Below are 16612 nucleotides of genomic sequence, written 5' to 3' on the forward strand. Positions count from 1 at the left end.
GTGCTAGTATTAATAAAATAGACAACACAGAGAAAATTAACAGAACGACTGTAAGTTGCTATGAAATTGCTAGCACCTGCTCTTGGTTCTGACTATGGCACTGCCAGCTCATGCATGGTAATTTCCTAAAGTATGGATGTCCCAAGATCACAGGGGAAACCAGATTATAAGTATGTGAGGTTATCCTATGTATATCATAGACATGAAATTCTGAACTGAGTCTAAGACCAAGGCTGACAGAATTGCAAGATACACAACAAACCAAGAGGGCAATAATGGCTTTAATGGCAGTGAATTCCCTCTGTCTGGTCCTGGATATGCTCAGCGTTCCATCCACAAATACTGTCTTTTGGTGATTTAGGAGAATTAACACCATCTTAATGGTCCCAAAGCACATTATGGTGAGTATACAGTAGAGACTGGCAGTGGTACATACCCAGTCAAAAATCTTCAGTCCTAAATCCTTGTCTGTCAGACTTTTACAAAAAGAGCAAACACAAGTTCTCGTGAGGTTCTGGAACAGTGGTCGGTTGGCTGGTATAAATAATATGTAGGGGGAACAAGTTGCAATCAAAATCAACCAAGCCGCTGCTAGAGCCACGTGCACTTGAATATTTGTCAGAACAAAGAGCATTTTGTTTTTTATCTTCAGGAGACGAAACAGGCCAAGAAAGAGTGTAAATGCAATACTCCCTTTTCGTGCAATACATAAAAGTAAAACAGAAATTTTGCAAGGACATGACATAGGATAACAAATCACTTCTTGATCTGGAATGACTATGGTCAAAATCCGGGAAATCAGCTGCATCAAGTTGCTAACACAAAGGTGCGTCATTATAAGTTCCGCAGTTGACATCTTCTTTGAATTGGCGCTTATACAATAGATTAAAAATAAGTTAGTCAAAATTCCTACAGTGGCCAAGAAACAAAAGATGACAAGCATTCTGCTCAATAACCTCAGGATGAATGGTATACAAAAACTGCTCCGTACGGCAGGGGGCTGACCATCGAGGCTTCTTACTACTGCTATTCTCTAAGGACATGAGATAATAAGGTTTGAAGACATGACTTGGCTTGCATGTTGAACACTCTGAAGAGACTTGTAGGTATTTAGCAGCAGAAATAAATTACATGACATAATTTAATGGAATAATAAAAAACAGTAATGTCATAAATTAGAAGACCAATATGCAATATTATACAAACTATAGAATATATTGTGCAGTTATTTTTGATATTACATAGCATGACAAAGATTTGCCATTCCTTTATGTGCTATTTATTTATCTATACATGCCCACAGTAAGGCTGGAGCTATATGGCGGTCTTGGCAGCTACACCCCTCACAGTCGCAGCGTGACTTGCAAGTTGCCACAACCCCAAGCCCACAATTGCAAAAAAATCCAGCAGTGCTGGATTTTATTTAATTTTTTCAATTTTGGGGTTGCAGTCGCAGCAACCTGCGAGTCATACTGCTATCCCCAATTAGTTCAATGGCTGCACTGCTACACAGTGATCTTTGGTCACGACCAAGATTACCATGTAGCCCCCAACCTGAAGCAAGAAAACGCAGCTTGCAAATCCACAGCAATAATTGCATGTAACACATACAGATTTGCCCGCAGATTCCACAGATCTCCAGGTGAGAAGCATATACAGTAGCTCAGCATTGATTGATGGTGACCCTTCTACTTGACAGCTACTGTCCTTATTTGAAGAACTTGGCAATTAAACTGTGCCAAAGTTCCTTACCCAGGGGGATATTCTGATTGCCTGATTGGGATCGGGAAGGAATTTTTTATTCCCCTAAAGTGAGCAAAATTGGCTTCTACCTCACAGGGTTTTTTTGCCTTCCTCTGGATCAACTTGCAGGATAACAGGCCGAACTGGATGGACAAATGTCTTTTTTCGGCCTTATGTACTATGTTACTATGTTATGTTAGATGCTTGCAGGGCCCACAGGTTTTAATGTGACTAGGTCAAACTGTATACTGCCTTCAGTATGCCTTCAGAAAGTATACATTGATAATCTGTAACATTAAGGCTGGGTTTACACATTCAGGTTTTATGATGCAGTTGATTAGAAAATCGGATAAGGCTACTTTCACAAAATTCACACTAGCGTTTTAGTTTTCCGGTATTGAGATCCATCATAGGGGGCTCAATACCGGATAGAAACGCTTCAGTTTTGTCCCCATTCATTGTCAATGGGGACAAAACTGAACAGAACGAAATGGTCCAAAATACATTCCGTTACGTTTAGTTGCGTTCCCATACCGGAGAGCAAACCGCAACATGTTGTAGTTTGCTTTCCGTCCTGGGATACAGAGCAAGACGGATCCGGCATGACCCCCAATGCAAGTCAATGGGGACGGATCCGTTTTCTCTGACACAATCTGTCACAATAGAAAACGGATCCGTCCTCCATTGACTTTCAATGGAGTTCATGACGGATCTGTCTTGGCAATGTTAAAGATAATACAACTGGATCCATTCATAAGGGATGCAGACGGTTGTATTATCAGTAACTGAAGCGTTTTTTGCTGAACCCTGACGGATTTAGCAAAAACGCTAGTGTGAAAGTAGCCTATGACTCGAGTCTTTCCTTTATAGGTGTCCTCAGTGTGATCCATTTCTGACTTTGGCATCAAAAACTGCATTTAAACCATGAAGGTGGAAATCCAGCCTAAAACCATTGACAGATGAAGTGACTAATATTGATTATATTGTAACAATTGTCACCTGTCCAGAAGTTGGAGATATTGGGCAGCAAGTAAAGCACCAAATTGTGATGGCTAGATGACTACGTCACAGTATTTCCAAAACAGCAGGTCTTGTAAGGAATTTGTCGGGGGTAATAATTCAATTAAGAATTATTAATTATGGTCATAAAAATAATTAACCATAAAAAAATTTAATTTATAAAATTTGTCATAAATTCTTAAAATCATGACCTGGTGAATTGTAGACAACCTAATTGATACAATTCACATCTGAGTCCGACTATTTCCTCAGATAAATAAGTTCTTTTTGACGTGAGATGACGTTAATGATAAAATGTAGTTTTGCATTATACAATAATACACAGGTATTATAAAAATATGCAGATTTATTGGTTACAAGATTATAAACATATATAAGTAAATAAACACAATGATACATGCAAATGAATATATATATAGCGTTCATATAAAGCATTACAAGCTTAACAATACATGTGAGTGGAAATAACTTGTCACATTATAACCAAGCTATTATTTGGTTAGGATATCAAAATATGAACATAAGTTATATACATTACTTCTGTTCAGAGAAAACCTCATGATATCAAGATGGGCATGTCTAATCCTAGACATTATATAGAATGCTAAATACATTCTGCCCCCCCTAACCAACTACACATCACATGACTTCAAGATGGGCAAATCCATTCAAGGATATAACTTAGAAGAGATAACTGTATCCTTCCGCCCCATCCTGGACTATTTTTACACATATAACTTTGGTAAGACTATTAAGACAAATAACAGGGATCTAGGATCTTAAATGGAAAGGATTTGACGTCTTTCCTGTGGGAATCCATCACTTAGCTTGGCGAAGAATGTTCTATCAATATCAATATATATATATATATATATATATATATATACATTCACCTAAAGAATTATTAGGAACACTTGTTCTATTTCTCATTAATGCAATTATCTAGTCAACCAATCACATGGCAGTTTCTTCAATGCATTTAGGGGTGTGGTCCTGGTCAAGACAATCTCCTGAACTCCAAACGGAATGTCAGAATGGGAAAGAAAGGTGATTTAAGCAATTTTGAGCATGGCATGGTTGTTGGTGCCAGACGGGCTGGTCTGAGTATTTCACAATCTGCTCAGTTACTGGGATTTTCACGCACAACCATTTCTAGGGTTTACAAAGAATGGTGTGAAAAGGGAAAAACATCCAGTATGCGGCAGTCCTGTGGGCGAAAATGCCTTGTGGATGCTAGAGGTCAGAGGAGAATGGGCCGACTGATTCAAGCTGATAGAAGAGCAACGTTGACTGAAATAACCACTCGTTACAACCGAGGTATGCAGCAAAGCATTTGTGAAGCCACAACACGCACAACCTTGAGGCGGATGGGCTACAACAGCAGAAGACCCCACCGGGTACCACTTATCTCCACTACAAATAGGAAAAAGAGGCTACAATTTGCACAAGCTCACCAAAATTGGACTGTTGAAGACTGGAAAAATGTTGCCTGGTCTGATGAGTCTCGATTTCTGTTGAGACATTCAAATGGTAGAGTCCGAATTTGGCGTAAACAGAATGAGAACATGTATCCATCATGCCTTATTACCACTGTGCAGGCTGGTGGTGGTGGTGTAATGGTGTGGGGGATGTTCTGGGCACACTTTAGGCCCCTTAGTGCCAATTGGGCATCGTTTAAATGCCACGGGCTACCTGAGCATTGTTTCTGACCATGTCCATCCCTTCATGACCACCATGTACCCATCCTCTGATGGCTACTTCCAGCAGGATAATGCACCATGTCACAAAGCTCGAATCATTTCAAATTGGTTTCTTGAATATGACAATGAGTTCACTGTATTAAAATGGCCCCCCACAGTCACCAGATCTCAACCCAATAGAGCATCTTTGGGATGTGGTGGAACGGGAGCTTCGTGCCCTGGATGTGCATCCCTCAAATCTCCATCAACTGCAAGATGCTATCCTATCAATATGGGCCAACATTTCTAAAGAATGCTATCAGCACCTTGTTGAATCAATGCCACGTAGAATTAAGGCAGTTCTGAAGGCAAAAGGGGGTCCAACACCGTATTAGTATGGTGTTCCTAATAATTCTTTAGGTGAGTGTATATATATATATATATATATATATATATAAAAAAGCAATCATTTAATGCTTTGCTAGATTATGAGTCTAGATTCTTCTGCAGGTAGAATGAAGCCTCACAATATCCTAAGACTACATCTCAATATGGAGATGATCAATTAATTTAATTATTTATTTATTCGCCAATCTAGGTGGTATAATTTCACCCACACTATCAAATTAGTCTTAATAAAATGAAATATAATTTTCTGTGTCTCTTACCAAGTCCTAGTAGGAATCTCACTTCTGCTCCTAGGAAAGCTGGGTGGTCCATCATAGCACATCTCACCATGGCTTTCATCTTGATAGCCCTCAACTTCTCCTCTCCTTCCTTCTACCTTCCCCTTCTCTCCCTCTGTGTCTGGCTTATGATCACAAACTTATCAGTTAGGCACACCTTCCTAGTTTGGAACTTTCCAATCATTGTCGGATGGGTGTGTCATGGTCTTACCTTCTTGCTGTTCTCCTTCGTTTGACATGTGCTGGCGGCCATCTTGGTTTCTGGGTTTCTTGTAGCCTCCCACCCTGCGGCTCCTCCTTCCCACTGGGAGGAGCTGGATGCCCAGCTCATATATATATAGGAGGTCTGTGGCTTCAGTTCCTTGCTTGGTCCTCCTGTGTTCACATGCTTCTAGACTGCTGCTGCTTCTGGTTCCTGATCCTGGTTTCGTCCGACTACCCTGCTGGTTCCTGATCCTGGTTTCGTCCGACTACCCTGCTGGTTCCTGATCCTGGCTTCGTCTGACTACCCTTCTGGTTCCTAACCTCTGGCTTCGCAAAGACTCTGCTTCGGTTTCGCCATCCGTTTGGACTTTTGCTTTACAGCTTTATTTTCAATAAAGCCTTCTTATTTTCACTTATCCTTTGTTGTACGTCTGGTTCATGGTTCCGTGACATTAGGACCAAGCCATGAATTCTGACGGTACAGGGCCATCCTCGCTACCCACGCTGGTTGCCAGACTTGATCAGCAGGATCACCTGTTGGGTCGGTTCGCTGTGGCGTTGCAAACCCTGCTTGAACGCACGGCTCATTTCGCTCCCGTTGCCGATGGGTCGGTTGTCGCTCCTGGGCCCGCTCCTACTGCCGCTCCGGTTGTTGCGCCAGAGTCTACCCCGACACCTGTTGTTGCACCTGCGGTGTTTCGGGGTATGACCGGTTCTGCCCCTCTTCCACAGCGCTTTGGGGGAGAGCCAACTCAGTGCCGAGGTTTCCTTAACCAGGTGGGCATTTATTTCGAGTTGCTGCCACATGCCTTTCCCACTGAGAGATCAAAGGTGGGCTTCTTGATCTCGCTGCTCTCGGACAAGGCCTTGGCCTGGGCCAGCCCTTTATGGGAGAACAACAATCCGGTGGTTGCCGAGTTTTCCGGTTTTGTTGCTTCTCTTCGGAAGGTATTCGATGTGCCGGCTCGTGCTGCCTCTGCTGCGAAGCTCCTTATGTCCATCAGACAGGGTTCACGATCCGTAGCTGAATACGCCATTGAGTTTCGTACCCTGGCAGCAGAGGTGGGCTGGAATAATGAGGCTCTGGTCGCTGCTTTCTCTCATGGTCTCTCGGATGCCTTGAAGGATGAGGTTGCAGCTAAGGACCTACCAGTGGAGCTCGAGTCTCTTATTTCTTTCCTGATTTTGATTGACACCAGACTCAGGGAGAGACCTTCCTTTAAGGAGAGCCTGCGGAGGTTTTCTAACAGATTGGCGCCTACGTTTGCTGTCCCACCCGTGCCTCCCTCTCCTCCCGGGGATGACTTGTCTGGGGGTGAACCCATGCAGCTGGGGTTTGCTCGCCTGTCCGAGGGGGAGAGGGTACTCCGGAGACGCGAGGGCCGATGCATGTACTGTGGTCTCGGTGGGCATTTTCGGTTGGCATGTCCGAACCGTCCGGGAAACGCTCGCACCTGAGATCCTGTCGGGGGCAGATCTTGGGTGGAGTCTCCTCGTCCCCGGTTTCCCGTGTTGACAAACCACTGATCACTGTTGTCCTCTCCTGGGTCGGGGGCTCGGTGACGACCCAGGCGTTGGTGGACTCTGGTGCTGGTGGTTTGCTCATTGATAATGTGTTCGCTGCCGCCAATTCCATTCCTCTGCAGGCTCGAGGTTCCCCACTGGCTCTTGAGGCGATAGACGGCAGACCCCTTCTGCCGCCACACGTGACTCATGAGACCCTTCCAGTGGGGATAGCCGTTCACAGAGAGTCGGTCTGCCTCCAGGTTATTTCGTCTCTACACTACTCGGTGGTCTTGGGGTACCCCTGGCTCCGGAAGCATAATCCGACTTTCGATTGGAGATCGGCCGAGATCCTCTCGTGGTCACCGCAGTGTGGGGCTAGTTGCATCCATGGGTCTGTCAAGTTGCTGTGTACTTCCTCGGACTCTCTGTTGCCTCCTGAATACGAGGAGTACCGGGATGTATTCGATAAGGTGCGCGCGGTTGCCCTACCTCCGCACCGCCCATACGATTGTGCCATAGAGTTACAATCTGGTGCCGTTCCTCCTCGTGGCAAAGTCTATCCACTGTCGGTAGCGGAGAATGAGGCCATGGAGGAGTACGTGAGGGAGGCGCTTTCACGCGGACACATTCGCAAATCCTCGTCCCCGGCAGGGGCTGGATTTTTCTTTGTGAAAAAGAAGGGCGGTGAGTTGAGGCCTTGCATCGATTACAGGGGTCTCAATCGCATCACGATCAAGAACGCTTACCCGATACCCTTGATTTCCGAGCTGTTCGATCGCCTTAAAGGGGCCACGGTCTTTACCAAACTCGACCTGAGGGCGGCATATAACCTGGTAAGGATCAAGGCGGGCGATGAGTGGAAGACCGCGTTTAACACCAGGACCGGTCATTATGAATCCTTGGTTATGCCCTTTGGGTTGTGCAATGCGCCCGCAGTCTTTCAGGAATTCATCAACAATGTTTTCCGTGACCTGTTGCAGCAGTGTGTGGTGGTCTATTTGGATGACATCTTGGTATATTCTGAATCCATGGAGGCCCACATTCTGGATGTCAGACGAGTGTTGCAACGGTTACGAGAGAACAAGCTGTTCGGTAAGCTTGAGAAATGCGAATTTCACCGATCCCAGGTAACCTTCTTAGGTTACATCATTTCCACTGAGGGGTTCTCCATGGATCCTGAGAAGGTTTCGGCTGTCTTACAGTGGCCCCAGCCCAGTGGTCTTCGTTCCCTGCAGCGCTTTTTGGGCTTCGCCAATTATTATCGGAAGTTCATCAGGGACTTTTCCATGCTAGCCAAGCCTCTCACGGATCTGACCAGGAAGGGCAGTAATTCCCAGGTCTGGCCGCTCGAGGCCATCCGAGCTTTTGAGGCTCTAAAGTCCGCCTTTGTGTCGGCTCCGATTCTGTCGCATCCCAACCCTGGGTTGCCCTTTGTCCTCGAGGTGGACGCGTCTGAGACAGGAGTAGGCGCCCTTCTGTCTCAGCGTAGAACACCAGAGGGTCCTCTGCTTCCTTGTGGGTTTTACTCCCGGAAACTGTCTTCCGCGGAGTGCAACTATCAGATTGGTGACAGGGAGTTATTGGCCATCGTGCAGGCCCTTAAAGAATGGAGGCACTTGCTCGAGAGTTCGGTGGTTCCGGTCCTCATCCTGACGGACCACAAGAATCTGACCTACCTTTCTGAGGCCAAGAGATTGACACCACGTCAGGCCAGATGGGCTCTGTTCTTGTCACGTTTTAATTACGTGGTCTCCTACCTACCCGGTTCCAAGAACATCAGGGCGGATGCCTTATCACGGCAGTACTCCGAGCTGTCCAGGGAGGAGTCGATTCCGACTTCGGTCATACCTCCGAATCAGATCTTGGCCGCCATTCGCACCAGCCTGACCTCTCCCCTGGGTGAGCAGATTTTGGCGGCTCAATCTGGTGCTCCCTCTGGGAGACCCAACGGCAGATGTTTTGTGCCTGAGGAGTTGCGCACTCGGTTGTTGCGAACCTACCATAACTCCAAGACCGCGGGGCATCCTGGAAAGAATCAGCTGTCCTGGGCTGTTTCACGTCTGTTCTGGTGGCCTTCCCTACGTTCCGACATCGCCGCATATGTAGCGGCATGCTCCGTTTGTGCCCAGAGTAAGTCCCCTCGGCACCTTCCGTTGGGCCTTCTGCAACCCATAGCCACCGGGGAGCGCCCATGGTCACACCTGGGGATGGATTTCATTGTGGACCTCCCTGCATCCCGAGGCCATACGGTCATTCTCATGATTGTGGATCGGTTTTCCAAAATGTGCCACTGTGTTCCTCTCAAGAAGTTACCCTCTGCACAAGAGTTGGCCACGATTTTTGCCAGGAAGGTCTTCCGGTTGCACGGTTTGCCCAAGGAGATTGTGTCGGATCGGGGGAGTCAGTTTGTGTCCAGGTTCTGGCGCGCCTTTTGCTCCCAGTTGGGGATTTATCTCTCCTTCTCCTCGGCCTACCACCCTCAGTCCAATGGGGCCGCAGAACGATCCAATCAGGCCTTGGAGCAATTCCTTCGTTGCTATGTCTCCGATCACCAAGACAATTGGGTTGACCTCCTGCCTTGGGCTGAGTTTGCCAGGAACACGGCGGTGAACTCTTCCTCTGGGACGTCTCCTTTCATGGCCAATTATGGGTTCCAACCTGCCGTGTTACCGGAGGTATTCTCTCCCCAGGATATTCCGGCTGTGGAGGATCACCTTTCCGTCCTACGTGCTTCTTGGGTACTGATCCAGAAGTCCCTTGAGGTCTCTGCGCAGCGCCAGAGACTCCAGACTGATCGCAGACGAGCGCCTGCTCCTTCCTACCAGGTCGGAGACAGTGTATGGTTGTCCACCCGCAACCTCAACCTTCGAGTGCCCACTCCCAAGCTGGCGCCTCGCTTTGTTGGTCCCTTCCGAGTGCTTCGCAGGGTAAACCCGGTAGCCTATGCCCTTGCGCTTCCTCCTGGCATGCGGATCTCCAACGTGTTTCATGTCTCCCTGTTGAAGCCACTGGTGTGTAATCGTTTCACTTCCTCGGTTCCTCGGCCTCGTCCGGTCCTAGTGGGTAATCGTGAGGAGTATGAGGTGAGCAATATCCTGGACTCACGCCTGGTCCGCGGTCGGGTGCAGTTTTTGGTCCATTGGCGTGGTTATGGTCCAGAGGAGCGTTCCTGGGTTCCCTCCGCAGATGTCCATGCTCCTGCCTTGCTCCGAGCCTTCCACGCACGCTTCCCTCAGAAACCGTTCTTTACTCCGCGGAGGAGGGGCCCTTGAGGGGGAGGTACTGTCATGGTCTTACCTTCTTGCTGTTCTCCTTCGTTTGACATGTGCTGGCGGCCATCTTGGTTTCTGGGTTTCTTGTAGCCTCCCACCCTGCGGCTCCTCCTTCCCACTGGGAGGAGCTGGATGCCCAGCTCATATATATAGGAGGTCTGTGGCTTCAGTTCCTTGCTTGGTCCTCCTGTGTTCACATGCTTCTAGACTGCTGCTGCTTCTGGTTCCTGATCCTGGTTTCGTCCGACTACCCTGCTGGTTCCTGATCCTGGTTTCGTCCGACTACCCTGCTGGTTCCTGATCCTGGCTTCGTCTGACTACCCTGCTGGTTCCTGATCCTGGCTTCGTCTGACTACCCTTCTGGTTCCTGACCTCTGGCTTTGCAAAGACTCTGCTTCGGTCTCGCCATCCGTTTGGACTTTTGCTTTACAGCTTTATTTTCAATAAAGCCTTCTTATTTTCACTTATCCCTTGTTGTACGTCTGGTTCATGGTTCCAGTGTTAGTTTTGGAGTACCGCACTCCGTTTGTCGGGTTAGCTGGTGCCTGCAAGGACTTGTTCAGTCACGTACAATTAATAGAGTAATTGCAGCACACAGTTTTGCTTGTTGCTTATCAAATTTCAAATTTTATTCAATTTTTTGTCATCATATGACCAAATTCCAGTGCACGTTAGACAGCTCAATTATATAGTTTAGATAATGACCAGACGTTTCGGCCTTTCATGGCCTTCTTCAGTGGTCTCAAATCTTGCCGTGCTGTCCTTCAGGTGTGTGCGCCGGATGCATCCGGCCGAAACGTCTGGTCATTATCTAAACTATATAATTGAGCTGTCTAACGTGCACTGGAATTTGGTCATATGATGACAAAAAATTGAATAAAATTTGAAATTTGATAAGCAACAAGCAAAACTGTGTGCTGCAATTACTCTATTAATGGTTCATGGTTCCGTGACAGGGTGTGACCATTGATAAAAGATGTGACATCATAACCTTACCCAGAATGCACTTTTGCTACTGTTGTAATGTCACCTACTGGTACCTAGGTGGCACTGCTGTATATGCTATCTGCATCATAGTATAAAGGGTTAACTTATATAAGTCTGAATATACATTTTGACCTTAGAAGCTTTAATTCAAAGCTATAGGGATTAATTCTGACACTTGTAGCAATTAGAGACAGACCTCTAGGCGTCTCTTTAAACGTTTCTCACACTGCTAATTTATGGATCGTAAATGGCATTGTTTTCTCACAGAGATATCAGTACCTCCTGTCACACCAAAGATGTGATTAATTGTTACAAAACACACATCTTCACAGACACTCTTCTAATGAGAAATATATACAATATACTGGATACATGTTGTCTTCGTAACATATAACAATATAATATAAACAAATATATATATATCCTACTGATTGTCTTATGCTAAGGACTAACTAAGGCTCAATAAATGAATACACACATATTATATATTTTGCTTCATTAATAAATGCCTAATTGTATAGGTAATGATCACCAGCTGCATAGAGCTCATCTTTATCTCCCGTCATAAATTTAAAAGTAGACAAGGAGGCCTCTTCTCAGACTGGTAAATTCATGGGAAGGATAACACTGAAGAGTATAAACCTTTGTGTGACCTTAATTTGGCCTACTCAAGACATACAAAATTGCAACTATAGTCGAGCATGGCTCTTAAAGGCAATGAAGATCCATCTTGACAATAATGAATTGGATATGAATGTATTTACCTATGAAAAGGCACAACAAATTCCTGGTATGCAGTACTAGGGATGAGAGAATTTCATATTTTGAAATTCGGGTTCGGGTTGTGGTATAAACTGAATTGCGTTATGGATTCCGTTACCACGGACCATGAGGCATTCCATAAATTATTCCGTCATAATAGAAGTCTATGCTGCGTTATGCAGGAGAGGCCATAGACTTCTATTATGACGGAATAAATAACTGAATGCCTCTAAAAGCATTCCGTTATGCATTCCATCATAGAATTGCATTATGGTCCATGGTAACGGAATCCATAATGCAATTTAGATTATACCACAACCTGAACTCGAATTTCAAAATATGAAATTCGCTCATCCCTAGTTAGTACCTATAAAAAAAGGTCCACTGATGAAGCACATGGGGAGGGAAAGCTAGCCTTTTGGTTTCATCTCACAGAACTACTTTTGTAGACCAAATTGCTGAAGTTCTTGCTGGCTATGATAACAAGGTGTCAGAACATAACAATACATTGCAAACAGGTCAGAGCGCTCATACTGACACCTGTCTACCACTGAAAGAGTCTACAATAAGCATGCCGCCATTAGAACTAGACCATGGAGCAACAGACGAAGATTGCCTGGTCTGATAAATCACATTTTATTTCACATCATGTGGACAGCCAGGTGCATGTGCATCTCTGACCTGGCGTCAGCACCAATTTGCTCGGAAGATGGCAAACCCATCGGAGGTAGAGTTATGTGCTGTGCTATGTTTTGCTGTACTTGGGTTCTGGCATTCATGTGGCACTTAATTTGACATAGTTTCCGACCAGGTAATCCCTTGATTATTCATTTTTTATTAGGATAATGCGTCCTGCCACACAGCAATTTATTGTTTTTAACACTGAGCCCTGTAATAGGCTGACACTTCCTAATCTGCACAAATAAATTTTCACAGTCATCTGATTATCATCACTGCCAGGATTACAATGAAAGGTAACATCCATATATAAGTTCACACCATTCACAATAGGTGGTGGTCACAGTTCACCATCTCCATGCACAATAACCTCTGCACAGGTCACAGCACATGCCTTGAACAGACAGTGCTACAGAGATTTAGAAAGTATCATAGTCATCTTAAATATGACAATATCTAAGGAAAAAAGGGCCGTACATGGCATAATATCAAAGAGCATCAGTGAAAAGTAAAGAGAATGCCAGAAGCCTACACAAAAAGGTGACTGACTAGAAAATAGTTTATTTCCTTTGTGTGTATTGGAACAAAACCAAAAAAAAGGGAGGAAAAAAAGCTAATTAGACATAATGTCACACCAAACTCTAAAAATTGTCTGGACAAAATTATTGGCACCCTTTCAAAATTGTGGATCAATAAGATTGTTTCAAGCATGTGATGCTCCTTTAAACTCACCTGGGGCAAGTAACAGGTGTGGGCAATATAAAAATCACCCATGAAAGCAGATAAAAAGGAGAGAAGTTCACTTAGTCTTTGCATTGTGTGTCTGTGTGCGCCACACTAACCATGGACAACAGAAAGAGGAGAAGAGAACTGTCTGAGGACTTTAGAACCAAAATTGTGGAAAATTATCAACAATCTCAAGGTTACAAGTCCATCTCCAGAGATCTAGATTTGCCTTTGTCCACAGTGTGCAACATTATCAAGAAGTTTGCAACCCATGGCACTGTAGCTAATCTCCCTGGGCGTAGACGGAAGAGAAAAATTGATGAAAGGTGTCAACGCAGGATAGTCCGGATGGTGGATAAGCAGCCCCAAACAAGTTCCAAAGATATTCAAGCTGTCCTGCAGGCTCAGGGAGCATCAGTGTCAGCGCAAACTATTCGTCGACATTTAAATGAAATAAAAAGCGCTATGGCAGGAGACCGAGGAGGACCCCAATGCTGACACAGAGACATAAAAAAGCAAGACTACATTTTGCAAATATGAACTTAAGTAAGCCAAAATCCTTCTGGAAAAACGTCTTGTGAACAGATGAGACCAAGATAGATCTTTTTGGTAAGGCCTCATGCACACGACCGTATTTTTTCACGGTCCGCAAAACAGGGTTCCGTTGGTCCGTGATCCGTGATCGTTTTTTCGTCCGTGGGTCTTCCTTGATTTTTGGAGGATCCACGGACATGAAAAAAACAGTCGTTTTGGTGTCCGCCTGGCCGTGCGGAGCCAAACGGAGCCAAACGGATCCGTCCTGAATTACAATGCAAGTCAATGGGGACAGATCCGTTTGACGTTGACACAATATGGTGCAATTGCAAACGGATCCGTCCCCCATTGACTTTCAATGTAAAGTCAGGAGTCCCTTTTATACCATCGGATCGGAGTTTTCTCCAATCCGATGGTATATTTTAACTTGAAGCGTCCCCATTACCATGGGAACGCCTCTATGTTAGAATATACTGTCGGTTATGAGTTAGATCGTGAAACTCAAATCCGACAGTATATTCTAACACAGAGGCGTTCCCATGGTGATGGGGACGCTTCAGGTTAGAATATACTAAAAGAACTGTGTACATGAATGCCCCCTGCTGCCTGGCAGGTGCAGCCCCCCCCCCCTGTTTTTAACTCATTGGTGGCCAGTGCGGCCGGCCCCCCCCTCCCTCCCCTGTAGTTAACTCGTTGGTGGCCAGTGGGCCCCCCCTCCCTCCCCTGTAGTTAACTCGTTGATGGCCAGTGGGCCCCCCTCCCTCCCCTGTAGTTAACTCGTTGGTGGCCAGTGGGCCCCCCTCCCTCCCCTGTAGTTAACTCGTTGGTGGCCAGTGGGCCTCCCTCCCTCCCCTGTAGTTAACTCGTTGGTGGCCAGTGGGCCCCCCTCCCCTGTAGTTAACTCGTTGGTGGCCAGTAGGCCCCCCCTCCCTCCCCTGTAGTTAACTCGTTGGTGGCCAGTGGGCCCCCCCTCCCTCCCCTGTAGTTAACTCGTTGATGGCCAGTGCGGCCCCCCCTCCATCCCCTGTAGTTAACTTGTTGGTGGCCAGTGGGCCCCCCTCCCTCCCCTGTAGTTAACTCGTTGGTGGCCAGTGGGCCCTCCCGCCTCCCTCCCCCTCCTAATTAAAATCTCCCCCCCTATCATTGGTGGCAGCGGAGAGTACCGATCGGAGTCCCAGTTTAATCGCTGGGGCTCCATCGGTAACCATGGCAACCAGGACGCTACTGCAGTCCCGGTTGCCATGGTTACTTAGCAATTTGTAGAAGCATTATACTTACCTGCGAGGCTGCAATGTCTGTGTCCGGCCGGGAGCTCCTCCTACTGGTAAGTGACAGGTCTGTGCGGCGCATTGCTTAATGATCTGTCACTTACCAGTAGGAGGAGCTCCCGGCCGGACACAGACATCGCAGCCTCGCAGGTAAGTATAATGCTTCTACAAATTGCTAAGTAACCATGGCAACCGGGACTGCAGTAGCATCCTGGTTGCCATGGTTACCGATCGGAGCCCCAGCGATTAAACTGGGACTCCGATCGGTACTCTCTGCTGCCACCAATGATAGGGGGGAGATTTTAATTAGAAGGGGGAAGGAGGGCCCACTGGCCACCAACGAGTTAACTACAGGGGAGGGAGGGGGGGCCCACTGGCCACCAACGAGTTAACTACAGGGGGGGGAGGGGGGCCCACTGGCCACCAACGAGTTAACTACAGGGGAGGGAGGGGGGCCCACTGGCCACCAATGAGTTAACTACAGGGGAGGGAGGGGGGGCCGGCCGCACTGGCCACCAATGTGTTAACTACAGGGGGGGGCAGTGTCACGGCTGTATGTGAGCAACAAGAGCATACACAGTTAATAGAGCTACTGACCGGACCCAAACTAGGGAGGATAAAGGGTGACCCCTGTCAGACCCTCAAAGCTCTCCCTATGCTGCTAAAGCACATGCCCGGATCCAAATGGTGGAACGGGGCATGCCCACGTACCTAAGACTGATGACCACTGTAACCCCTACAATAGTGGAAGGGGCACGGCCACCGGTGCCCTGCTCAGTATATGGAGGGAACCGTGGCCGCCTCAGATCCAGTCAGAAAATAAACAGGTACACAACAATGTCTGCAGACTTAGCTGAAGGGGCTGCAGCCGCAGAGAAGACGGATCCAAAGACAGCTGGCAATATCCGGAGTGCTTGCTGCAGCAGAACACAGGTCCAGTGAAATGAAAGCTAACAAGTGAAGATACTCAAGCAAGAGCTACAACTCAAATGAGAACTATAATCCACAGCCTAGAAAGGAGGAGGGGTGATTTAAAGGCAGGGAAATCAAACGCAGGAGGAACAGCTGGGAGGACTCCTCCAAGCTCTAGTAGTGACATCATCACAGGGGTGGAGAAACAGAGCTGTGAGAACGTCTCAAAACTCTGGTAGTGACAGTACCCCCCCCCTCTACGGGTGGACTCCGGACACCCAGGACCCACCTTCTCAGGATGAGCCCTATGAAATGCCTTGAGGAGGCGAGTGGCTTTAATGTCCGACACCGGAACCCACATCCTCTCCTCAGGACCATAACCCTTCCAATGAACGAGGTACTGAAGAGAACCGCAGACAATGAGAGAGTCCACAATTCTGGAAACCTCAAACTCCAGATTGCCATCAACCAAAATCGGAGGAGGAGGCAAAGAGGAGGGTACCGTGGGCTGGACATATGGTTTTAAGATAGATCTGTGAAATACATTATGTATCTTCCAAACCCGTGGAAGATCAAGACGAAAGGCAACAGGATTGATGACTGACAAGATTTTATAAGGCCCAATAAACTTGGGA

Source organism: Bufo bufo, chromosome 2 (assembly GCF_905171765.1).
Source record: "Bufo bufo chromosome 2, aBufBuf1.1, whole genome shotgun sequence".
NCBI lineage: Eukaryota > Metazoa > Chordata > Amphibia > Anura > Bufonidae > Bufo > Bufo bufo.